This window comes from Mesocricetus auratus, unplaced genomic scaffold, assembly GCF_017639785.1.
Source record: "Mesocricetus auratus isolate SY011 unplaced genomic scaffold, BCM_Maur_2.0 Super-Scaffold_100006, whole genome shotgun sequence".
Lineage (NCBI taxonomy): Eukaryota > Metazoa > Chordata > Mammalia > Rodentia > Cricetidae > Mesocricetus > Mesocricetus auratus.
The window spans coordinates 105,999,460-106,024,084 of NW_024429190.1; the positions used below are offsets into that span (position 1 = coordinate 105,999,460).

General features: G+C 50.3%; 2 long non-coding RNA genes across 4 annotated transcripts; one reads left to right on the forward strand and one right to left on the reverse strand.

Moving 5' to 3' along the window:
- The first annotated feature begins 268 nt into the window (after nt 1-268).
- LOC121140975 lies at nt 269-23,183 on the forward strand. 3 transcript variants are annotated; one of them, XR_005877946.1, is made up of 5 exons: nt 269-780; nt 2,111-2,187; nt 6,935-7,052; nt 15,775-15,932; nt 22,642-23,183. It is a non-coding gene; the product is annotated as an uncharacterized LOC121140975 (long non-coding RNA). The 3 variants fall into 3 exon arrangements; XR_005877945.1 differs by having other exon boundaries at nt 270-780; nt 15,778-15,932; XR_005877944.1 differs by having other exon boundaries at nt 273-780; nt 15,778-15,932; nt 22,720-23,183.
- LOC110343752 lies at nt 19,068-21,837 on the reverse strand. The gene is made up of 2 exons (XR_002386080.2): nt 21,459-21,837; nt 19,068-19,511 (listed from the first exon to the last, which is right to left on the reverse strand). It is a non-coding gene; the product is annotated as an uncharacterized LOC110343752 (long non-coding RNA).
- Nucleotides 23,184-24,625: the final 1,442 nt, after the last annotated feature.

Here is a 24,625-nt window from a genome sequence, read left to right on the forward strand (position 1 = left end):
GGGGCCTCCCAGATCTTTATTGACCTGCAACAAAATGTTGTGAGGGCCACAAGTGGGGGAGGCTCCTGGAGTTCTTGGTGGAGGGCAAAGAGATTTGGGAGCAGAGAGGACATGTGTGTCACTCAGGGTTGAGTAGTTTTGTGTTTATTGAATGAGTAATCTGCTCATTTATTTTTCTCCCATCCCTCCGTTAATTTATTCATTTTCCAATCAAGCCGTCCGTCCATCTGTCCATCCATCTCATTATATAGTCACTCTCCACTTTATCCAAGCATCCATCTAAGTGTCCATCCATCTATGCATCTATCCATCTGTCCATCCATCCATCATCAACCCAGTGAGTACATGCTCTAGGCCCAGAACCCTGTGCCAGTTGCTAGGATACAGACACCAAAACAGTTCACCAGGCCTGCCCGAGAAAGTGTTGCAGGTCTGGTGACCTGATACTTGAGCAAACACCCATGCCTCCTCAGCCATATCACGTTGTGGTGAATGTGAAAGTTGTTTCATGAATCCAAAGGATTAGCTGACTCCAACCCAAGGGGCCCCTCCTCCAAGTCACCGTCTCCCATTTCGCCGCGTGCAATGGGGGATTTGACAGGGGAGGAGAAGGTGAAGGCCACTTCTGGTGGATGGACCAGGCTTGCTAGGGCAGGTCTTTGTAAGCACACTGCATGTTTGGCGGAATGCGGTGCTGCAGTTGCGAGGCTACGAAGATACAGGATCGGAGAGCTAGCTGAAGAAACACGTTAGGAGATGGAGGAGGGCGTTGAATGCCAGGTGAGGCTCTTCTGCTTTACACCATGCTGAACTGGAGGAGGAGGGGGGAAGCATGAAGGAGCACCGTCAGATGCGTGCTTTCAGAAGATCACTGAGGCAAGCCCATCGGGCCCTGGCGTCCTAACTCCTGGTGTCCTAACTCTTCTTTGGTGGCCTTGGGCAAATGAATGAACTTTCTCTCTGCCCATCTCCTCTTCATGATGCTTTATGCATTGCTGGGTTGCTGTGAGCTATGCTACCAGATCCCACCTGGTACACGGATCTTGCCACCCCATTGTAGATGCTTGACACTCACCCTCTTCTGGGAGCTGCTGGGGCCCAGCTAGAATGGGAACCTGGGGTTTATACTGCTTACTCTGGCTTGTGGTGTGTGTGTGTGTGTGTGTGTGTGTGTGTGTGTGTGTGTGTGTAGTGTTAGGGGGAGAAGAGTAGGAGGGAGAGGGAGAGGGAGAGGGAGAGGGAGAGAGAGAGAGAGAGAGAGAGAGAGAGAGAGAGAGAGAGAGAGAGAGAGAGAGAGACATTTCCAAAAGCTTTGTTTTACTTCTCCACAAAGCGTCCTCAGATTGCCATGGGCTGAGGGATGACAGGCCGACTCAGCAGGCTGCCTGGGTTGCAGATTGGATGGTGATACCAGACTCAGACAGCTAGCGATGCCCTGGCTTGGGAAAGGACTTGGGGACCGCACTGTGACCCCAGGTGCCCTGGCACCAGGCCACTCGAAACTCTTTCCGCCCATGAGTGGCTCTCTCCTCCCCGACCTGTCTTGCCCTACACGGCTGTTCCAAGGAGATGGCTTCCCTGGCTCTGGGACTGTATCTGCTAATCCCAGGGAGCAGCCTGCCGGGGCGAGACCTGACACGTCTTGACGCTCAGCAGTACAACTTACCCAATGCTCTGGCTCTATGCCCTCCCTACCAGAATCAGGGCTGGGGCTGTGGTTCACTCCCCTGCCTGGCACTCCTTGCTGACCTTGGATCCCAACAGGCCATGGAAGAATTCAGAAAGGGATATGTGTGAGAGAAACCATATGTCCCTAATGGTGGCTCAAATCCCTTGCCCTTTGTGGGTATCCAGGAATGTTGAACCAGAGCTCTTAACATCCAAGACCTTCTCACACTTGTCCCCGAGCCTCAGTTGGCTCATCTGGAAGGTGGGGGTGACAGTGCAGACCACCCAGATATTAGTTAGATGGGGATCCAGAGAAGACGGAAAAGGGAGTGCCTCTGCAGAGTGTAACTCGCATGTGGGTCTGTGATGTTGACCGAGAGGCTTCTCCTTGTGCTGTGTGGACTGTCTCCTTTGAATCTATGACTTCCTCCTCCCTTCTCAGCTCTGGACACAGGATCCAGCAGCCTCTGTGGCTACCCAGATCCTCCCTGGACTCACCTCATTGGGAGAAAGAAGTAGGTAAGGACCTCGCGTGAAGAAGCAGGCAGCCTGCTGGAGCTGGCACAGAGGGGTGGGTCACCCAACAGTGGAGCCATCAGAAAGGACGGAAACACTTGGCTGTGTGGTGCTGAGAATGTTGGTGTCCCGGGCTTGTGTTAGCCGGAGCTCCCCCAACTCAGGGGCTACAGATTCCAGTCTTTCCAAGGGTATTTGATGACAGAGGGAAAAAAAATGATCAGCTTCCCAAAATGACTGCAAATCAAAGTTAATTGATGTTTAATTGAATATGTGCATAATGTAATGTCATGTCAACTTGTTAAATGGAGCTCACCCCAGCTCCTATGAAGTTATATGTAAATGATATTTGAAACGGGAACGTGGATGCATTTTGATGTGTTTATTGTGATGTGGTGTGGCATGCTAGCGTGGGAGGGAAGGAGGCCGTGAAGATTTCTAAGTAGATCTGTTGGAATGGCATGGGGGGGTAGTGAAGCCCATTAATAACTGAGCTGCAACCTTCTGCTTGCCCTCCCAGTGTCTGCTGGAGGCCTCCTTGGGGGGAACTGAGCATTTTTGGCACCCACAGATATGCTAACGTCCAGAGAGAGCACTGAGTTAGTATTCTAGAATCTTCTAGGGCAATCCGGTAAATCTTTGCAGTAGTTTGGTATGCTCTGTGTGTCCTGTTCTCTAGGATCGGGATCTTGGTAAGATGAGGCAGGCTAGCTGGAGAAGAGGAAGCAGCTCCCCCACCCCACCCCCTCTTTATTCCTTCTTCCCTTCTCTTCCTTCTCTGGTTCTAGGTGTCTGGTGAGTGAGGGCCTTCTGGCTGCATCGTAACACAATAAAGGGTAATGTGGTCGGACAGAGCAAACTCGGCAGCTTGGATCTCTTTTCTTCCTATTACAAAGCCACTAATGTCATCATGGAAGCCCTGGCTTTTGCCTTCATCTAATTTTGATTACCACACAAAGAACTTACTTCCAAATATCATGAACATATGAACTTAGGAATTAACGTTTTCAATGCATGAAATTTTGGGGGAGACACAATTAGATCAAAGCACCAGGGAGGCCACTGAGATTTGGGGGGAATATTTGTTATGCAGCACAGCCTACAGTGCTGATTGTTACAGGAGGCTGAGGCTTTTTCTAAAGGGACAGTATAGGTGTTCCTAGAACTAGAAATTGGGGGTCAGGGACTTGCAGGTTGCTTCCCACAGACACTAGAGCTACACGAACTGCTGCTCCTAGCCCCTAAACTCTTTGCCCTGAGTCTGAGAGCTTCATGTTAAGGCTGGAGCTCTAGAAGTTTCATGGAGTCTACTGGATACCTCTGAGAACCTTGGGCATGAGAGGATAATGCTACAGGGCTGGGATCAAGCTTGGAGTCACAGCTTGGAGAAACTTGGGGGGTGAGTTTCTGAATGCGTCTGTTGTTCTTAGAGACATCTGAGACCCCACAGTCTATTGCTCCCAGCACTGACTTCATAGAAGGCCAGAAGTTACTGCCGTAGGTTGCATTTTTCCAAATTAAGAACAGAATTAAGGAAGTAGGAACAGACAAGCAGTCCCAATTTCTGAGACAGGTCCCTGACATAGCTTCAGAACCCAACTCAACCCCTCGTGGGAGTAGACGGCACTGTTGGTATGAAGAGTGACAGCCCCTGGCAGAAGGCTGTGCTCTGGATACTGGGGGCAGCTGCTAGTGTGACAGGGGAGGCCAAGGGACTATGGACTGACATCTCTGAAACCATAAGCCCAAAATAAGCTCTCCTTTTTTATAGCATCAATCATCCATCCGTCCGTCCGTCCATCCATCCATCCATCCATCCATCCATCCATCCATCCATCCATCCATAAACCTCTTACTATGTCTAATTCGTAAGTGAAATTTTTATTATGGCTTGCGTGTCAAAAGAAACAGAGAATGGCTTTAGACCTAGAGGGTCTTAGGACATGCTCTTGTGATAAGGAGAGACTGACTCCATGCTTTTCCTGGTTACCTGTACGTATGTACGTGTGTGAACACCATGGAAATTCCACCTGCCGGATCTGGGCGGTGGGGGCACTAAATGAAAGAAATTGCACGCTGACGGGCTAGCAAGGGTCTTGGCCCACGGTAGCCTTTGGTGCGTGTGTTCTGGACCCTAAATTTTCTACTGAAATTACTCTTGTCTTTGCTGTACACTTTCTAAATTGGTTTATGCTTTAGCTACCTCTGGTGCCACCTAGGTTAGGGCTTTATGATAACGGTAGAATTCACAGGCAGCAGGAGTTCAGAGTTCTCTGGTCCAGCCTGGGCCCCCTAGATCCTTTGCTCTGTGATGTTGCCTTGTCCTGTTCTAAGCAGTCGGCAGGATCTGCCATGCCTTCTCTCTTGCTGCCAGCTGATGAGGCCAAAACTGGTCAACAGTGCTCGAGCTGAAGTGAGTCTTGGCCCCTTGCAACCTCAGTGGCCTCAGAGGCTTTCCAGGAGCTGAACTGTGCGCTCTGCCCCTCTCTGCTAGTGCTTTAGTTCAAGCATGCCAGCCCCCCCCCGCTACTGGATGTGCACAGCTGCACCAACTAGCCCTGGCCTTACAAAGTGCCAGCTGTCTACGTCCTCTGTTCTCTCCTGCTGCTGGGCAGGCAGCTTGGCACCTCTTTAGCTTGGAGAGCAGAGGCCGTCTACAGCCGAGCTTGGTCCGGAAGGTGTGATCTGTCATCTTGGGCCAGGTTCACGAGAGACAGAAGCTAGAACACGGATTCCTGAACAAGTGGGGTCTGGAGGGTGTTCTCTCCAGGGTACCCAAGCAAGGCAGCTGGAGAGCAGGCTAAGGGAGCTGGAGGAGCTAAAGGAGATTACAAAGCATGACCTTTGCCTCCCCACATAGGTTACTTGGGAGTATGAACTGTACTAGAGATTTGTTGTAGTTTGAAGTAACCCTGGCATGATAGTCATGGATGGGGCGGGCAGCAGGCGGGGGGGGGGCTTGGAGGTGTGGCAAATTCTCGGGCATCTCCAGATAAAGACAGTTTGCCTCAGCAGGGTTAGAGGCAGCACATGCCATGCAGCCTACCCTGTCGCTAGCATCTGGGAGATGTTTCATAGACGGTCCAGGGAATCCAAAGGGTGCCAATCACATCAGTCACGCCCTCCACGGTCAATGTTATTGTTTCTTTCCAAGAGTAATCTTGTGTTTTCCTGGATTCATTTCTACTTGGCTTATTAAGCCAGGGTTACACAGGACTACTGTATGCCAGGCCTTGGAGGGTCTAGGCAAACTGAACTGCATCCAAATGGCAGGCTGACCCCGTAGGGTCAGCTGTTGCTTTCGGTGAGGGCCCCACACGCACCCACATCTCAGATCCAGGCATTGCCTTCTCCTTCCAAGTTCACCAGAACTGTGAGCTGACCGTCTGTCTGCCCCCAAAGCAAAGGCGGGACAGCTTGTGAGTGGGCCTTTTCTTTTGCAAGAGGAATTAGAAACTGGTTTCAGATGGGTGGGGTGAGGTGGAGGTAAACTTGAGTTAGGCAGGAGTCAGAGTGGAGAAGCTGTTCTTTCTTCTTCTTCTCCCTCCCTCCCTCCCTGCTGGGCTGGGCTCAGGCTGCAGCTCTGGCCTTGTAGCTACTGCTGGGGAAAACAGAAAACCACAGCTATGAGGCCCCAAACAGGCCTGCATCATGTTTACCAAGTGACAGAATCCTGGGCCGGTCTCCAAAGAGGCTGGGGCTCCTGCAGCAACTCAGACCGTTCATCCACGTCCAAGGCTGTGCTTCACGGGCCATGAGGGCTGGAAAACCTGTTGGCGGTCACCGCATCCAAGTGGTTCATTTCATCAAGAGGCCCCATAGATGTGAGTGAGTTGGCCGTGGTCACACAGGGCACTGGGACCTTGTTTAGGACACATGGGAGGGAGGGAAGGAGACTGAGGTTGAGGTTTGTGGGTAAGGGGAAGAGGAAGAGAGGCTCCTGTGGAAGCTAGGTTCTTCCTCACCCATGGCTGTCCTCTCTTCTTGCCTCCCTCCCCTGACCCCAGGCCTAATCAGCTGCTGTTTTTGAAGCTGAGGTCGCTGGCCCAGGGTGAACGAAGAAAGTAAGGCTATGACTGTGCTTGGCTTCTCAGCAGGGTCTGGGGAAGCTCCACCTTCTCAGCCCCATGCCATCAGTGTCTGGTGCCAACCTTTCCCATCTCTAGGCTTGGGTGGGTGGGTGTGGGGGGCGGGACCAACTCCCTGTGCAGTCCTACCCTTCACAGACAGCACCCCCCTCTAACTCCACCCCTGCACTCTGCACACAGATGGCTCAGGAAGGTTCTCACATCCTCAAGAACTTTGCACCTAGCCACTTTGGCTAATCCTGTTCCACTCCGTTCCAAATGGCTTTGGGATCACGGGGAATGGGCGAACCTTTGCCCTACTCCATTTGATTCTTGTTCTACACGCGACGTGTGCTCCTTCCCCGAGCCCCTCCCTGACCCTGCTATTTCTTCCATTTCCTTTCCTAGGTCATGATCTGATGGCTCCTTGGGTTGGGTCCACGCCTTCACCTCCGTCTCCCATTCAAAAATGGGGTTCCCCGCCCCTGGTTCCCAGTCTTGCTGCCCTCCCCACCCCTCGCTTGAAATGAGTGCAGAATTAGAAGCTTCATTCATTCCTGTGACTACCTTGGTCTCTGTCACTGGAGGATGAGCATCACACTCACGGCTCGCACCTGTCACAGGCTGGAGACCTCTGAAGTTAGTGTCCATGATAAATCCTCCTCTTGTATTGTTTCTTGCAGGTTTTTGCCTCAGCAAGGAAACTGAGACTGACTGTCTACCAGTCTCCTCTCTTATTCGAAGTGCCACTTGGTCGCCAAAGTCAGAAATCTAAGTTTTGTCAGGGAGATGGCTCAGCAGGTAAGGTCACCTGCCACTAAGTCTGAGTACCTACCCGAGCTGTTCAATCCCAGGACTTAACATGGTGGAGAGAGAGAACTCACTCTCATACGATGTCCTCTGATATTCATACATGCACCGTGGCACATGTGCATACACATTTATACACATAAAAATACATAAATGTAATGAAAGGTAAAAAGAAAGAAAGGAAGAAGGGAAGGAGGAAGGAAGGGAAGAAGGAAGGAAGGAAGGAAGGAAGGAAGGAAGGAGGAAGGAAGGAAGGGAATCTGAGTTTCTTCTTGAGGTAGGCTGGTCAATTTTCCATTCCCCCCAAGACGTTGTCCTCTGAATCCCAGGACCCATGAATGCACCCTACATGACAAAAGGGAGTTGCTGATGTGATAAAATTTAGGATGTTGAGATGGGGATTATTTGGATGAGCCTGTACATCACAAGGGTCCTTAAAAGAGGGAGGCAGGAGGGTCAGAGTCAACAGTAGGAAGTGCGATAATAGAAGCCAGAGGCTTGAGTGATCTGGCCTCAAGTCAAGAAATTTGTGATGGGCGGGGCATTGGTGGTGCACGCCTTTAATCCCAGCACTCAGGAGGCAGAGGCAGGAGGATCTCTGTGAGTTCGAGGCCAGCCTGGTTTATAGAGTGAGTGAGTCCCAGGACAGCCTCCAAAGCAATACAGAGAAACCCTGTCTCAAAACAAACAAACAAACAAATCCAAAAAACAAAAACAAAAAAACAACCCCCAACAACAACAACAAAGAAGTTGCGAGGGCCACCAAAAGCTGGAACAAAGCTCCCCCCTAGACCATCCAAAGGAAACCCACCCCTTTTGGGCTGTTGAATTGACACCCCCCCCCCCCCAGGAACTAGAAGAGAATACGTTTGTGTGTTTCAAGTCGCTACACTGTGTCAGTCTTATACAGGAAGTGAATACAGTGCTGATGCTGCTGAATTGGATACCTGCTATATTGACTTGAACCAGCCCTATCAAATGCCCCTCAGGTTACTTCTCCTGGGATCAAGCCCATGCTGCAACACCATTCTACAATGCTTGCAGTGATATTTTGGCAAATCACCCTACAGCTTCCACTGCTTCAAGACTTAGCTTTGGGAAAGAGTCCTTCCTGTGCAGCCTTGTCTTGCAGGCTGAAGCAGGGAGCTGAAGCCTCTAGGCTATGAGGAGCCATGGCTGTGCTACAGGGTTACATGCTAGCCTCTCTCTCCAGCTTGGATCCCCATCTCCAGCCCTACCACTACTCAGCCAGCCCTGTGGTTCCACAGCAGCTGACGGTTTTTTGTTTATGTTGTTATCTCGCCCTTAAATATTCCGCCTTGTCTCTTATCGCAGTCTCTAAGGATCAGAGCCTCCTCTGGGCCTCGCTTCTTTATCTGTGTCATCAAGGGTCGCCTTCAGATGAGTTTGGAGCTGTTTGGGTCTCTTAACCTGGACAACTGGACAGAGCACAGCTCACTGACCTCCAGTGTCCCCAAAAGATACCTTGCCAGGTCTTTCCACTGCTTTCAGTCTCAGAGCTGGATGGCCCCACACGGGCCATTTCCCACTGACGTCCTCGCTGTGGCTGGGCGTGCATACGTGTGTCGCATATATGGGCATGTGCTTGCGTGTTTTAGGAGGAACAACAGAATTTTAAATAGTTTATTAAAGAGCTGCTCAAGGCGCCTTGGATATGAAATTTCTCCAGGAAAAAAAAAAAAAGAAAAAATCCCTCTATTTTGATGATTTAAGTGTTAATGACTCAAAACCATATGGATCACATTTCCCTCCCATCCACACAGTTTTAAAAAGTATCAGAGAGACTGCTCAGGGCAAAATGCATTTATGATTCCATCGATCCTGCAGCATTGTGGAGGGCTGTACTCCAGATTTCATGGGAGCAAGGCCCACTGAGCCAGGATGTGGGTCCTCCCCTCCCCTCCAGGCCTCTCCACATGGTCTCTGGGAAAAGCCACCCTGGACTTCTTGGGAGAGTATTCAATATATAACTAGATGGGGGGAAATGAAGCATCCCAGTGGTGAGTGAGTGAGTGAGTGTGTGTGTGTGTGTGTGTGTGTGTGTGTGTGTGTGTATGTGTGTGTGTGTGTGTGTGTTTCAAAACCTCCAGAACTAATTTTAAAATGACTTAGGTTTTGGCAGACCGAAGAGGTGTTAACTCAAACCCGGGTGGATTTCAAGGGAAATGTAATTAGAAAAACCCTTTCCTAGTTAGCCGAGAGACGGCACTGAGCAGTAATGATACTCGTGGAGGACTGTTTGGTGAGATGAGAACGTGCAGCCATCAGGGCCAGTGTGCAGACAGGCACACGGGCCCCACCCCAGCCAGGCCCTGGGTCCACACCCAGCACTGGGGCCATAAAATCCAACATGGAGCGGGTGCACTCAAGGACCAGGCCACAGCTAAATAATTTGTGGTTGGTTGTTCCAGTAAGCTAAGTGGGGTGAAGTGAGGGTCGCTGGTGAATGGAGAGCACACATTTTGATCCATTCTATTCCTGGGCCTAATCCTTTTTCAGGCTAGTGAGATGACTCTGACAACTGGCCAGATTTGTGCATCTGTGTCCTGGGAGCAAAGTGTAGACTCCCAGTGAAGTAGCAATGCAGACCCTTCACGGCAGGCTACAGGTCTGTTTGCAGATGTTATCTCCCCACCATCTGTTTCTCCTGCTGGCAGCTCCTCCTAGAATTCTTCCCTGTCTAGCTTCCACATCCTTCTGCCCTGCACACTACATTCTCTTTTCACCCCAGGGTCTCCATGGGAATTTTTCTCTCCATTCTCTGTGACCCTTGAGCGAAATGGACGCACATCTGCGCCCAGTGCACTGCGCCTTGCCTCTTCACCAGGACCTGCACCCTGTCATCAGCCTTGACCTCCTAGGGCAGGAGGAAAGACGTCTGTCATAACTCTGCATGGACCACGGTGAGACTGAGCTTAATAAGGCTTGGTGCCCAACAAATGCCAAGTAGACCGATGGAATCCTGTGAAAATACCTAGCACTACTTCATCCACTCGTTTATTTACTCATTTATCCATCCAGCCGCCTGCCTACTCATCCATCTCCAACCTAAACATCTGTCTTTCCATCCATCCACCCATCATCTATGTATCTTGCCCGTCCGTCCGTCCGTCCGACCATCCATCCATCCATCCATCCATCCATCCATCCATCCATCCATCCATCCCTTCATCCATTACTCATCATCCTTCCAACCATTCACCTCCCATGTGTACACCTATCCTTCTGCCTGCCTTGCATCTCACTTGCCCATTCACTCATCAGACACAACAGATGTGCTACCTTTACTGCAATCCTGTTGTATCTCATATCAAAAGATCTTGGAATATTTTAAACACGTAGAGTCTATTGACATATTGCAACAAACAGCTATGGGCCACCCAGTGATCTATATGTTTTATTAATATTATGCCATCTGTACTTGAATTTCTTTTAAACAGCTTTATGGCCCCATGTGTAGGCTCTGTAGCTTCAACTCTCTGTCTTACTCTTGGGAAATGATATCTGTCATTCTCATACATGTCTTCATGTTTTTAAGTCCTGTGTTTTTTTGTGTTTACAAGCAACATAAGACTATTTTTTTGGGGTTTTAAACTTTTATGTAACTGCTGTCCTGCTGCATCTGTCACTTCATAATGTGGCTTGTTTTTCTTCATTCTTATGATTCCATTGTATTTTTCCCTATCTGTTGTGCTGGCTGGTTTTATGTCAACTTGACAAAAGCTAGAGTCATCAGAGAGAAGGGACCCACGTAAGGTCAGGCTGCAGACAAGCCTGTAGGGCATTTTCTCAATTAGTGATTGATGAGGGAGGGTCCAGACCATTGTGGGTGGTACCATCTCTGGAGTGGTAGTCCTGTGTTCTATAAGAAAGCAGGCCGAGCAAGCTAGTAAGCAGCACTCATCTATGGCCTCTGCTTTCGTTCCTGCCTCCAGGTTCCTCCCCAGTTTGAGTTCCTATCCTAACATCCTTCATTGATGACACAGTGATATGGAAGTGTAAGCCAAATAAAGCTTTCCCTCCCCCAAGTTGCTTTGATAGTGGTGTTCCATCACAGCAATAGAAACCCTGAGACACGTATTTTCATAAAAGGACAATCGTGTGTCATGTGATCCTTTGTCTCTTCATTTGGGTCACCAGTTCCTGGATGTCAGAATGCTCACCTGTGTATAACTTTCTGCCATGCCTGGCAGGATCTTTGAGAGTTGGCTGCATGGATAATGGGTAAAGTTTTGCGATGCCTGCAATGTCCCAACCTCAGGGCTCTGGTGGGCGTCTGGGAGTGATAGAGAACTCTATCGTAGCTGTTAAAGAGTAGCATATTAACAGGCAGATGAGGAGTCAGTCTAGTGTTGTGGGTGCTGATCTGCATACACACATAGACAAGGTGGAGGAAATTGGTCAGGGAAGAGGAAAGGGGAGCAGGTCATTCTTGGTAGAAGAAACAGCACAGTGGAGGCTGGTGGGGGAGAGACATTTGTGCCTGCTGCCTTGCTCAGGAGGGGCCCTCAGAAAGACTTTTTTTTCACCCAAGGCATCCTGTCTCCTTTAGCACCTAATCCTTCATACCCAATGCAGGCTTTTGAAACTTGTTGCATTCAGCCATGCCTTCTTCCTTCATAAAGCCAGAGAATATTTCCCGGACACCTAATATGTGCTGGACTCTGCCACCAGGAGATAATTCTTGTTGTCAGGATGAAGGGACGTGAGAAAGAATGTCAGATGGTGAACAGTCTCTCAGAAGGCTATGTAGGGAGTCTGATGGGTTTGAGTCATAGGTAAGGTGTCTCCAGGCAGAGGTATTAATTAGCTTTCTATTGCTGTAACAAAACGCCAGAGGCAGAGTAACAAAGAGATTTATTTAGCTTAGTTTCAGAGGCTGGAAGTCTGAATGGCATGGTGATGTCCCTGGTAAGGACCCTCACCACATCACATTGGGACAGATGACATCATGGTTGGGAATGGGATCTGTGATGTGACAAAACAGGAGGCCAGATATTTTAGTGGGACTGGTTATTTAAAGATAACTGACCCTTATAGGAGTTAAGCGAGGTCCCACAAGAGGTACCTTAACACCACCTAAACGCAGTGTTCCAGTGGCCTAACCACCTTCTGCTAGACCCCACCTATACAAGGCCTACCACCCCTCATACCAGCACATAGAGGCCAACGTTTTCACACATAAAGCTTTGGAGACAAACCATACTGGAATCATTGCAGGAGGGGACCCCAGGCCTTGAGATCTGAATCTAAGGTCAGGGAAGAATGAACAGAAGTGATGGGACTTGGCTTATTCAAGGCTGTTTTTGCTCAGGGCAGAGGGACAGTGGTGGCCCAGGGCCAGCAGTCAGATTGCATATGGCTTTGTGAGGCAGGAAAGGGGCTCAAGTTTTATTCCAACCAGATGAGGAGACTTCAGAGGGTTTTAAACAGACAACTGATGGGATCCAATTACCTTCCAAATTAATTGAAAGTAGGGGATTGTGAGTTGAGGTTGGAGAGAAGCCAGGTTGGGGTGGGGTGGGGGGCTCTGTACAGTTCAACTCCAGGTGGCTACAGTTTGGCTCTGGTTGTGAGCAGCAGGGATGGAGTGAGGTGGCCTGGGATATGTCTCTAAGGTGGAGTCGACAAGGTCTGTTGGAAGAAATGATGGAGGAGGTCAGGGGGGGTGAGAGAGTAGTGACGAGGAGGATTGTGGAGTGGAGACTGGGCAGGTAGGGAGCGGTGCTTCTTACCAAGAGCCAGATTTAGGATCAGGTGGCAAGGGTGAGTTTGACACTGGCACCACTGATTTTGAATAGACTCTGAGAGAGCCAAGTGCAGTGACCTATCTGGTGAATCCTGCAGAGATGCAAGGGGACGTCATGACAGTACCACTCTGGCACCTGTCCCAGGAGTCATGGCCATCTGTCTGGTAGCCTGCTCACTGCATATCTCCTGAGGGCTAGGGGGAGCAAAGTTTAACATGCCCATTTTGCTGATGGGAAGACAGAGACCCAGCAGGACAGTGACTGGCCGAGACCACTCAGGCAGAGCCTGGAGCCCACCTTGCCTCAGCCTGGTTTCTCTTCTCTCCCTGCACTGCTGGGCAGACGGGAGCGGGGCCAATGCCAGCTTTCTCTGGGTCTGTTTCTTCCTTTATAGATGCCTTTTTTCTATTTTCACGATGTAGCCAAGACCAGCGCCGCCTGAAGACGTCACAGTCAGAGCTCAAGGCTTTCCCTACATGTGCTCCGTGGTGTCATGTCACCCTGGTGACCAGTGCCAGACAGGGGCCGACGTCACTCATAGTGAACATGACATGTTTCTACCCTCCGCTTTACCGAGGAAGGGCACCGAAGGGTCCAAGCCACTGAGCATGGGAAAAGCTGAGCTCACCTTCCTGGGTACTCACCGTGCTTGGGGCTAAGTACTGCAAACCACCGGAGGCCTGGAAAGTAAACCGTGGAAGCGGAGGCCCCTCACTTTACAAAGAGGAAGTGAGGTACAGGATGTGCAGAGTGAGGACCAAAACTGAACTCAGGCCAGCAGGTTGAATACTTAGCATTTTATACACCAGGGACTATGCTTAGTGACTTCCTTCCATGGCGGTTGTGTTCAGTCAACAAACAGAAGGTTCATCTGCTTATTCAGAGAGAGGGAAACAGAGGTGAGCAGCTTCTGGCAGAAGCACTAGAGACACCAAAGACCCATGGAGCTGAAGCTCTATTAGGAGGTTCTGGGGCCAAAGTTCCCTAGGACCAGGCTTTTTGTCAGTTGTTTGTGACAAGTCCTTGACAACACAGACAACAGTGCTCAGGTGGGCGTGGGGGGGACAGACAGGAAAGGCAGACAAAGGCCCTGGTAAACTGAGGATAGATTAGTTGATGGTTGGGAAGGGGAGCCTCCTTGGCTGGACTGGGCTTCTTTGGGGGAGCTGCTTTTAGCAGAGGGAACAGTGGGGACCTCTTCCAGGGCTGGGCAGGTCTGGCCCCAGATCCTCTAGTCGAGAACCAACTGTGTGCCCTGGGCAGGTCTGCAGTAGCTGTGGTCCACAAACTAAGGCTGGGTTAGAATTAGATCTCCATTCAGTGGAGCGAATGTTGAATACCTACTGTGTGCTCAGCTGTGGCTCCAACCTGCCTTCAGCCAGTGTAGAATTTAGTGAGGACACTGAACAGTCTGTGTTACTGTCCCTTCCTGGAGGGAGGAAATGGCAAACCTGGGCCTTCTCTGGAGGTGTGTCGGAGGAGGAGCCATGCTTTTTCAAACAAACTCTGAAATATGAGCAGCCGTTAGCCAGGCAGAGGGCAAAGGCTTGGAGGCAGGTAAACAGTCACTATTTTTTGTTTTGTTTTTGAGACAGGGTTTCTCTGTGTAGCCCTGACTGTCCTGGAACTCACTCTGTAGACCAGGCTGGCCTCAAACTCAGAGATCCGCCTGCCTCTGTCTCCTGAGTGCTGGGATTAAAGGAATGTGCCACCACTGCCCTGTGTAAGCAGCCACATTTGCTGTGCAAAAGAACTTGATTTTCTTTTTAAAAAAAGATTTAGTTTAAAAATTTTAATTTTTTTGCATAAATATGCATGTGGCATTTGTGTGTATATACGTACACATGTTCGCATGTATGTGTAGGTGCACGTGTATGGGTATGCATGCTCAATGAACCTGGAACTTTCTCATCCTGATAGTCTAGTTTGCTAGTCTGTTCCCAATAGCCCCTGTTTCTGCATTCAGAGCCCTGAAGTTATAGATTGGTCACTATGCATGCCAGGTTTTTATGTGGGTGCTGGGGCGCCAAACTCAGGTTCTCATAATTGAACAGAAAATGATTGCCCATGGAGCCTTCTCCCTGATTTTTTTTTAAAATAGAGGTTAAATTCACATAAAATGAAAGAAGCCATCCAGGCACACAGATCCACAGTGTTTTCCATAAACACACTCTTGTGCGACTCTGCCCTGTCCAGCCTTATTACCTGTTTTTACAGGTATCTGAGGCTTCCTGGTCTAAACTCCACGAGCCACATTCCTCGCAGGGAACGTGCTCTGTGTGCATCATGACAGCGCACAGAATGCTCACCAGCGGTGCTGTACGTGCACAGACTCACTTGGAGGTAGACACGAGATACCTGTTGCACAGATGGGGACACTAAGCAAAAAAAGGATGTGGTAGGGCCCAGCATCACATGACAGGATTGGCCATGCAGGCTAATGTCTCAGGTCCCCCGTCTAACAAAGACGTTTCTGCAGACCAACTGGGCCACTGGTAAAGACTCCAGATCCACAACTCGGCTCTCAGGGCATCCCCGAGCCCAGGCCTCTTGAGAGCAGACAGCCCAGGCTGGTCTGACGAAGGCTCCAGGCTCCAGTGACCTGGGGTCATGATACCCTAAAGGTGACATCTTTCAGGGTGGCAGCTGGTGGTGGGAGTTTGGGGGCAGAAGGGCAGACGGGTGGAGCAAGGAAATTAGACTCCGAGGCACAGAGTGGAGGCCCCACTGCTGGCGGCTCCCCAGGCGGGCACTGGCCCTGCTGACAAGTGGACTACAGCTTCTCTCATTAACTTGTGGAGTGGTGTGCAATCATAAAACGCTCCTTAAAGCTGGGACGGGGCTGCTTTCTCAGGCCCTAATCAGGATCATTAACTGTGCATGGAAAGGTTTTATAAACATTTGTTAAACTCCCGGGTTCACTGTGCCCGTGTCTTGGCTAGCAGGGGCCAGCTGTGAAGATACACATCCAAGACCCAGGATTCCCATTGGTTTTCTTCAGAGGCTTTCTCCGTGCCAAGGCTGTGAAGTGATAGCAGTTGTGGGTCAAGGAGCCCTTCTGTGTTCTGGATAGGATGCTCCGGGTCTGCAAAATTAATGGGTAAGACGGGAGGGAAAAAGAGCTGAGCCAATTGCTTCCTAAATCTGGATTTTTTTTGAGCCTTTTATTGTCTGAGCCTCAGGCCCCTCCCCATACAACAGAGATGATATTTACTCCCGATATGTCTCAGAGGCCTTTGTGTGTGTGGGGTGGCAGTAACGGGATCCTAGGTTTCCCTCCCCTCCCCTCCTTTCCTCTCAGCTCTCTTTGCTTTCAATGCAGAAGCTGAGCATCATTCATTCGCCATCCCCGTTTCCCACCCCACTCTGTGTTGTCATCCCCCTTACCTCTGCTTCCCACCGTGCTCTAACCTCCTAACCTCTAGGCAATGAAAGGCGTGATTCTGAAGCACTGAGTGGGGAGGGGTAGGAGGGAGGGTCCCACAAGAGGTTGGAACCAGGTGACAATGAATGCAGGACCCTCTGAACCAGGGCAGGTCCAGAGGAGAAGCAACAATCCCCCGCCCCCCAACCCCCTTTAGGGGCATGCTGACCTGAAGGGCTTTGCAGACTTACTCGTGGCCTTGGGGGACAGTATGCAGAGGAGAGGCCAAGGGCTGGCAGGACTCTTTTCCCCTTCAGGAGGTTTCCACAGCCCCTGGCAGGTTCTTTCCTAAACTCTTCCCTGATTTGGAGAATCTTTTTCTGGCCCCCATCCTCATTCCCCACAGAGGACTGGGCCGTAAACCAGATGTATCTCATTCAAAGGCATTTCCTTTCCCACTCTGGCCCAGTGGCTTCAGATGTTCAGTGCCCACTTCCCATTCCTGAGGATGTCCAGTGAGGAAACCACAGCAACACTGTCTATTTAACCCAACACAAGTGTGCAGACAGACCATCTCAACCCAAGCCAGAGTTTCCAATGCCCTGGCCAGGGAAGAAGGGTGTGGCCAGGATGGAATGTGTGTGTGTGTGTGTGTGTGTGTGTGTGTGTGTGTGTGTGTGTGTGTGTGTGTGTGTGGAGTGAGTGTTGAGACCCTTTCCTAAGCTAGGAATACTTGTAGGGGAAAACATTGTAGGAATGGCCCTGCTTCGGTTCACATGATATGGGACTGTAGCCATGTGTGTCTGTGCACATGTGTACATAAAACACACACACACACACACAAACACACACACAGAGGCATCTACACACACATGCACACTTGATGACTCTTAAAACCTGGGAAGTCAAGGAACAGTTTAGATTCAATAAACAATTAGATTCAAGAAACACTTGGATTCAATGACCAACTTCCCCTTACAATCTCTTCAAGGTACAATCTCTGTTCCTATTTGATACGCAAGGAGTAAAGGCCTCTGTTAAAAGCCTTGCCCAGTACCTCAACTACAGCCCTCCCTCCAGTTCCCTCTGTCAAGAACTAGGGATCCTCCAGCTCTGGAAGCTGAGAGGACCCCCCCTCCTTCCCCTGCCCCGCCCTCACCCCCCACCCCTCCCTCCACCCTACAAAAGCCTCAGGTCAAAGGCTGCTCACCTGCGATGAGATGAGGTCCAGACTCAAATGGGAACTGCTCCTCTCTGCTCACACTTTGAAGATGCCTCCCATAGTAGCATCTGTCACCACGTCTTCCAGGGCCTGGGTGGCGCTGCCATGCCTGCCACTTGCTTACCACATACAGGGGTAGGCTTTGTTGCCTGGGACATTCTGGCTCAGCCTTGGAAAGTGTCCTGTAGGATCTAATGCATAGGCATGTGACAGACGGAGTCTGGTCACCCGGGAATGGGAGAGGTACACTGGGAGGTGGGGAATCTGCCACAACTAGACAGTAAGCCTCAGTAAGAAGCCCATCCCAGCACACTTCAGAGTTCCAGCTGTCCATCAGTGCCACCCACTTGCTGTCCTTGACACGGGGTCCAGGATCGTGTAAGCAAGCATGTAATCAAGGCTCCTGGTGACAACGATATCAGCTTGGATTGAGGGCCTTTATTGGGCCTTGTTCTGTCTCAGTGAGCTCTGGGAATTTGGGGGGGGGGTGGCCAAACGACATGAAGTCACAAAGAGTGGGACCGTAACCCCCCTGGGGACCTCACAGCCAGGTTCATGGCACAGGTAGAGAAAGAGCCAAGGCCACACAACAGGGACAGGGCTGGCCGTGCTCACAGAGTAGATGGGGTACGGTTAGAACTTAGTGGCTATTCCCAAACGGTAGCTGGAAATAGCTGGAAACATTACAGTGAGCTTGCTGAGGCGGGGGCGCCAGGAAAGGAGTGGGGTTCAAGCTGGACAAACACACACACACACACACACACACACACACACACACACACACGCGCGCACACACACAGTGCTTTTAGCATTGGGTCTCCAAACTGTGGCAGCACGAGTCATTAGATTTACCTCCTGTTTCCTTCTCCCAGCCTGACATGTTCTACCTCAAGCATCTCTTGTGCAGCTGGAAGGAGGGGCAGGAAAGGATTATAAGATTCTGCTTTAAAAGAAAAAAACAAAAACAAAAACTCCCTCCCTGCTCTTAGTTCCCCTTAAGGGAAAAATATGGAAAGGAGTTTTTTTGGTTTTTGTTTTTTCCTTTTTAACCTTGCTGTGGCTTTGGCTGTTAGTCTAGCTCCTCATGGGCACTGTGGATTTATAGTGTGGCCTCTCTTGAAGTAGCTTTTAGGGAGCAAGATGGCGGGATTTTATTCTTCCTAATTTAAAGCAATAATAATTGTTCACGCATTAGGAAGCATTCCTATTAAATCAATCCAGTTTTCAGAACAACTGGGAGAGAATGAAGCCAAATTTCCAGACTGGATTCTGGAGAGTTGTTTCTTCCTTCAGCCTCTGAGCAGAATGAAGCCAGCTCCATGCTAGGCATGCATGTGGTGGTAAGGGTGGTGTCCAGGAATGACTTGAGTGAAAGTAGCTGTGGTGTTGTCGTAAGGAGCGGGGGACAAGGTGTGTTCCTTCCTGAGATGAAGTTGTGGTTCCAAATCTACAAAGTCCACTGCGGATGGGTACCTGCTGGTCTTTTGCTGATATCAGGAATCCTAGGGGGATGCGTGAGCTCTGGGAGAGAGAAGTAGCTTGGGTACATCTGCCTCGCAAGCCTGGTGTACGTAGGTGTAAGTCCAGTGTAGGATAGTGTCTTAGTCAGGGTTTTTATTGTTGTGAAGAAACACCATGACCACGGCAACTTTTATAAAGGGAAACATTTAATTGGGAGTGGCTTTACAGTTCAGGGATTTGGTCCATTATCATGATGGCGGGACATGGCATTATGCAGGCAGACATAGTGCTGGAGAAGGAGCTGAGAGTCCTACATCCTGATTTGCAGACGACAGGAAGTGAACTGTCTACCACAATGAGTGTAGCTTGAGCAAAGAAGACCTAAAGCCCACCCGTGTGGTGACACACTTCCCCCCCAACAAGGCCGCATCTACTCCAACAAAGTCACATGCCCTAACAGTGCCACTCCCTTTGGGGTCCATTTTCTTTTAAGCCACCACAGGTGGGAACTAGCATAAGGTAAACTGAGGTCCAGGCTGGTGGTTGGTGGCTGGTGGTTGGTGGCTGGTGAGGAGTTTGGTTACTCAGGGGAATTCAGGGATGTAAGACTGGGATCTCAGGCCGGGACCAAACTGAAAGAAAAAAAAAAAAAAAAGAAAACAAGGTCTTCAGTTAGAGAACAGACTCATGGCCCAGGCAGGGAAAAGTGAGAGCAACCAGAGAGGATGGAGCCAGCATCAGGGAGGCCCTGCTTGAATCTCTGAGAACTGTCCCCAGTTGAAGCTCCTTGTGCGCACAATGGGCCTGATCAGTTGAACAGGGAAGGAAAGAAGCAATAGATAGGTTAACCTGCCTGCCATTCTCAGAGCTGCTCAGTGTCAGTGGTGACTTTGGGACTCCCTGAGGCCACCTGGGGACTTGGAACTTGGAGTTTGGCAATAACATGAGAAATGCTCACCCTGTTTGTCAGTGATGGCCCTTGAACCTGCGGCTGGTGTGAGCAAAAATAATACCGCTTTCTATCACAATGACCCATTTGGTATAGAAATTGTATCATCTACACTGCTATATCCTTTGGTCTGGACCACTGCAAGGCTGGGCATCCAAAAAAAAAAAAAAGCGGCCATTAGCTCTAATTGGCTTGCTGATCCTTAGGTGTTACAAAAGATCATCATCCATCTTCCCGATGAGGACAGAGCGTGTCCTCTAGAACCAATGTGATACAGATGTGGGGAGAGAGATCTTTGTGGGTGAACCCTTAAGGGGTCTACAGGAGGCCTTGGTCTTGTTCAGTGTCTGTCTGTCTCTTCCTCTCTCTTCTCAAGCTCTCGCCATCTCCGTGTGTGCCTGTCTTTCTTGCTCTCCTCTCACTTCCTGTTACTGTCACTCTTGGACTCCACCTCTCTCCTGTCATTTCCTCACTGTCTGTCCCTCTATCTCTGTATGCTTCCACGCTGCAGAGGTCACTCCCCTATCCTACCCAATTCAGGAGGGCCTGAGGCGACAGCTCTGGGACAGGGAGCGCAATGTCTTTGAGCCTTTCTGTCTCCTTCTTTCGCTTGAGATTCTTTTGGTTCCTAGGGAAGTCAGTGGAGGCTTTTTGGTAGTGAGGAAGGAAGGTGTCTCAGGGGGACCCACGCTCTGTGAGAGCATGTCTTTTTTGGGTCTCAAAGAAGGTCTGAGGTGAAGCCTCCATGCAGGCAGTTGTGGATGTGGGAGGGCGGAGCCGGGGGAGTCATGCCTGCTCTGGGGACTGCACGGGGATTCCCACAGTGACTCAGGAGAGTGCGAGTCCCTAGACCATTCACTGTGTTTAGGAAGCAGGGGATGGTTGGTTTAGAGAAGGTTTAGAGGCCCTCTCTGCTGTGGGAGAGAAGACGTGTTCTCTTCTAGAATTAATTAATACCCAATGAACCAAGTGGCATGGGAAGATGGTGATCTCCCCATCCGGGGAGGAACGAGAGCAGAAACGGCCTTCTTGCTGAGGTTGCTGTAGAGGCAACGAAGCACATTCTAGGGGTGGGGCCGTTGACTTCCAAGGTCCCTCCTAGGTCTGGGCTTGCAGGATTGACCCCCACTCCTGCCCCTCTTCATCTGTCTTCTGCTTTGGCAGCAAGCTCCCTTCTACATGAGTCAAAAGACCCGCCTGCTATGACTTCCTCCTTGGGTGGGGCTCCAAGGAGCCACCAAGGCCTCCTATTCCCTCAGCGGCACACGGTCACTACATTGGCAGTCTCTGGGCTGCTCCTTGCAGCCTCTGCCCTCTGGGAGCCAAGAACTGAATAAATTGGTTAAACAAGGAAAAGGCAACACACACACACACACACACACACACACACACAGAGAGAGAGAGAGAGAGAGAGAGAGAGAGAGAGAGAGAGAGAGAGAGAGAGAGAGAGAGAGAGAGAGAGAGAGAGAGAGTTAAGCCTGGAACGACAAACACCCTCATGCTCAGGCCTTTTATCACAAGCCCATGGAGATGAAATTCTGACCTAATAATCAAAACAAGCTGTAATTGCAAACAGACCCTCTGAAGGCTGCAGAGGCAGCCTGGCCTGCGGGCCCGGGGAGAGAAGTACCTGCTGAGCGCAGCAGGCTGGTCCTCCTCCTCAGGCTGGTCCTCCTCCTCAGGCTGGTCCTCCTCCTCAGGCTGGTCCTCCTCCTCTTCCCCCATGGATCAATGTGGCTGTCCAGCCACCCACCATGCACCATTTTGCTGGCCTGGCTGGCTGGAGCCCTGCTCACATTCTGTCCCTGTGGGACCCCAGGGCTCCCTGTGCAGAGAAATCAGCTTGGAGGAAGCCAGCCTCAGTGAAAAGATGATTGACTTGCCCAGCAGCACCCCAAGAGGCCATGAGGGTGTAGAGCGGGTGTTACTCCCATCAAGCCTGCCTTGGACTCCACCTCCTCTTGGCTCTGCGAAGAGGTTCTCCTGGGTGCAACCCCAAATCTGGAAGACCTTCCTGTCTCTTCACAGCCCCCACCACCTCCTTTTTGCTGTGTGTGTGTGTTTTGTTTCAGGCACACCCTCAGCTCAGATTTGCTTTGAAGGTCAGTAATTTCCATTCTTGCTTTTCAAAAACAATTGCACAGTTCTTCAGGGACCCGAATGTTGATTCTCTTCAGTAAGGAATGATTCTTCCCCAGCAACAAATACATTCCAGAATTATCCATCCAGCACAATCCAATGGGCCAGACATCCAGAAGAGGCCAAGGACATGTCATCCTGGTCGAAGTTTCCACAGTACTGCCTCTAGGGGAAGCTCAGCCGATGTGTGCCACATAGTAGGTCAGGGTCTTCCCATAGTTCCTGAGTGGGAATATGAAAGGATCCCGAAGTTGGTGACATTAGGTGCTGGGCCAGTTTGGAGACCAGTGCTACTTCCTGTGTCTTCTTATTCTAAGTTGTTTTAGGTTGCTAGGCCAGCTGTCCTCACTCACAGAGCATGAGGAATCAGAGTGCAGTATCAAAAGGGACCAATGCCATTTGAGCCCACCCAGGCCCTGCTTTGTAGAGTTTGGGCTGGTATAGAGCACACAAGTTGTGGCTTCTCAATGGATCTTTTTTTTCCCCTGAAATCCTGGCTGAATCCAGCTTGCATGGTCCCTTCTAGATCAGGCAGGGCAGGGATGCTTCAGGAACCTCAGCCCTACAAGCACATGTTTCAAAGTTCTTGATCAGTCATTGGCTAGGGTGAGCTCCCTTGATTCAATCCACATGGTGGAGAGATCTTGTCTGAATTTCCTTTCGTATCACTTCAGGTCCTGCTGAAACCAGAAACTGGCTCTCAGCTCTAACCCGCCTTGCTGAGCTGTGGCACCCTCCCCATCTTATTTCAGACATACCTTGGAGGTGGCACCTGTCCCTCAACTCCCATGGTGCAGGATCATTACCTGACAGGGGCCTGGAGTCACCGGCGGCCACCTCATCATCTTAGAGATGGGAAGAAACCCTGACTATAACCAACCTGGCATATACTTTTTAGCCTTGCATTGTCTATAGGGTAAAATCCACTTCTGGACTTGAAAACCTACCAAAACCCACCAGTCCCTGAGCCTGAAAAATTTAACCAATCCCTGAGCACGAAATCCCTCCTATCTTTGAGTTTGAAATCCCACCAGTCTCTGAGCTGGGCTTGAAATCTCATCAGCTCCCCGCCCCACACCCTGGAAATCTCCACTCTGGAAAGCTCGGCTCCCCCGAACTCTGTATAAAGCCTGCCTCCTGCTCTGTTTATTGCTACTTCTTACCCAGGCAGAGGTAACCACCCTCTTGTGTCCCTCTGAATAAATCTCTTGTGTGAGGTTTGTTGTGTGGTGTGACTTTGTTTTGCTTCTTGGCTCCTGACTTCCAGGATACCTTTCCCTCCAGAGCTGTACACTTGCATAGGGGAAACCTCCCTCAGAGGGGCAACACTTCCACTGGGGGAAGCCTTGCCCCTCAGAGCGTTAACACTTACACTGTCTCCTAGAACATACTGTTCACCAGCCTCCAAGCTTCTGTACTGTCCAGAGGAGTGGCCCCATATCTTGGAGTTCTTCACCAGGAAAGCTGGTAGGTTTTGGGCTGGGAGGCAAGGATCTATCTCTTGTGTGGCTCACCTCTGACCTGTTCTGTGGCTTCAGGCGAATGACTAGCCCTCTCCTAGGGATGACTGCAATATTGACCCCAGGTGTTCTGGCCCCACTAGAAGAAATGATTGACACTGGTAACTTGAGAGCACGGGCTACAAAACTGGAACATTTTGGTCTAGATGTTTTGATTACTTGCTAATTTCCTCTCAGTGTTTGGTTTCTACTAATTCCTTTTATCCACAAAGGATAATTAATCATGAAGCCATTTGTGACACCCCCACCATGTTCTACAAATATCCCTAAAGGAAGAATTTAAAGGAGAGGGGACCGAGGGTCAGAGAGATAAAGGAGACCCTGCCCTGCAGTGTCATTTACAACCCCCCATCTCAGATAAGCATTTTGTTAGACTTTCATCCTTCCCTATAGTTATCAGTCTAGCATAACTCCAAAGATGCTTCAACCCCAGACTGTCCACCTTCAAAGTGAACGCTTCTTCTGCTGTCTTGCTTTTGCTGAATCTGTGACGACAAGCTTTTCTTGAGACAAGCCAAGGGCCTGGAAGGGCTGCTTCCAGGTACTCTCTCTCTCTGAAGACACAGTGGAGGACCACGTCTGTAAATTGTCTCCAGGATCCTGGATATAAGTCTCTGTGAGGATCTGATGCCCTCTCCCCAGCCCCTCCTCCCCCAGTCCCCAATCCCATGACTCTGTGCTGCCCAGAGCCTGTGGAGTTTGGTTGGTCCTGGGCTGGGGTTCTGATGCTCCTCAGCACGCCCTACTGCTTTGTGGTGTGACACCATTCCTGGGGAGATGTGAACAAATGTCTACTCCCTCCAAGTAGGGAGCCGCCAAATTCCAGCTCGGTGAACCAATGAGTTTATACTGGTGAGGGGCTACTCTCAGGAGTAGAGATGATTTAAAGACAGCTGCATCCTCAAAGCCCATCCCAGCACAGGGGACAGCTCACAAAAGCTGGAAACCTGGAGCACAGCAGACAACCTGCAGGCAGCTCAACGGGTCCAACCGTGGTGGCTCAATTGGTTCTGAGCCTCTTCTACGTAGCTTGGCTTGCCTTTGTTTCTTCTAAGCAGTTTGACTGGGTCTGAGCCTCTTCTAAGAGGTGTCATTTGTTTTGGCAGTCCTTACTGTTTATGTGCTTTCAGGGAAGGAG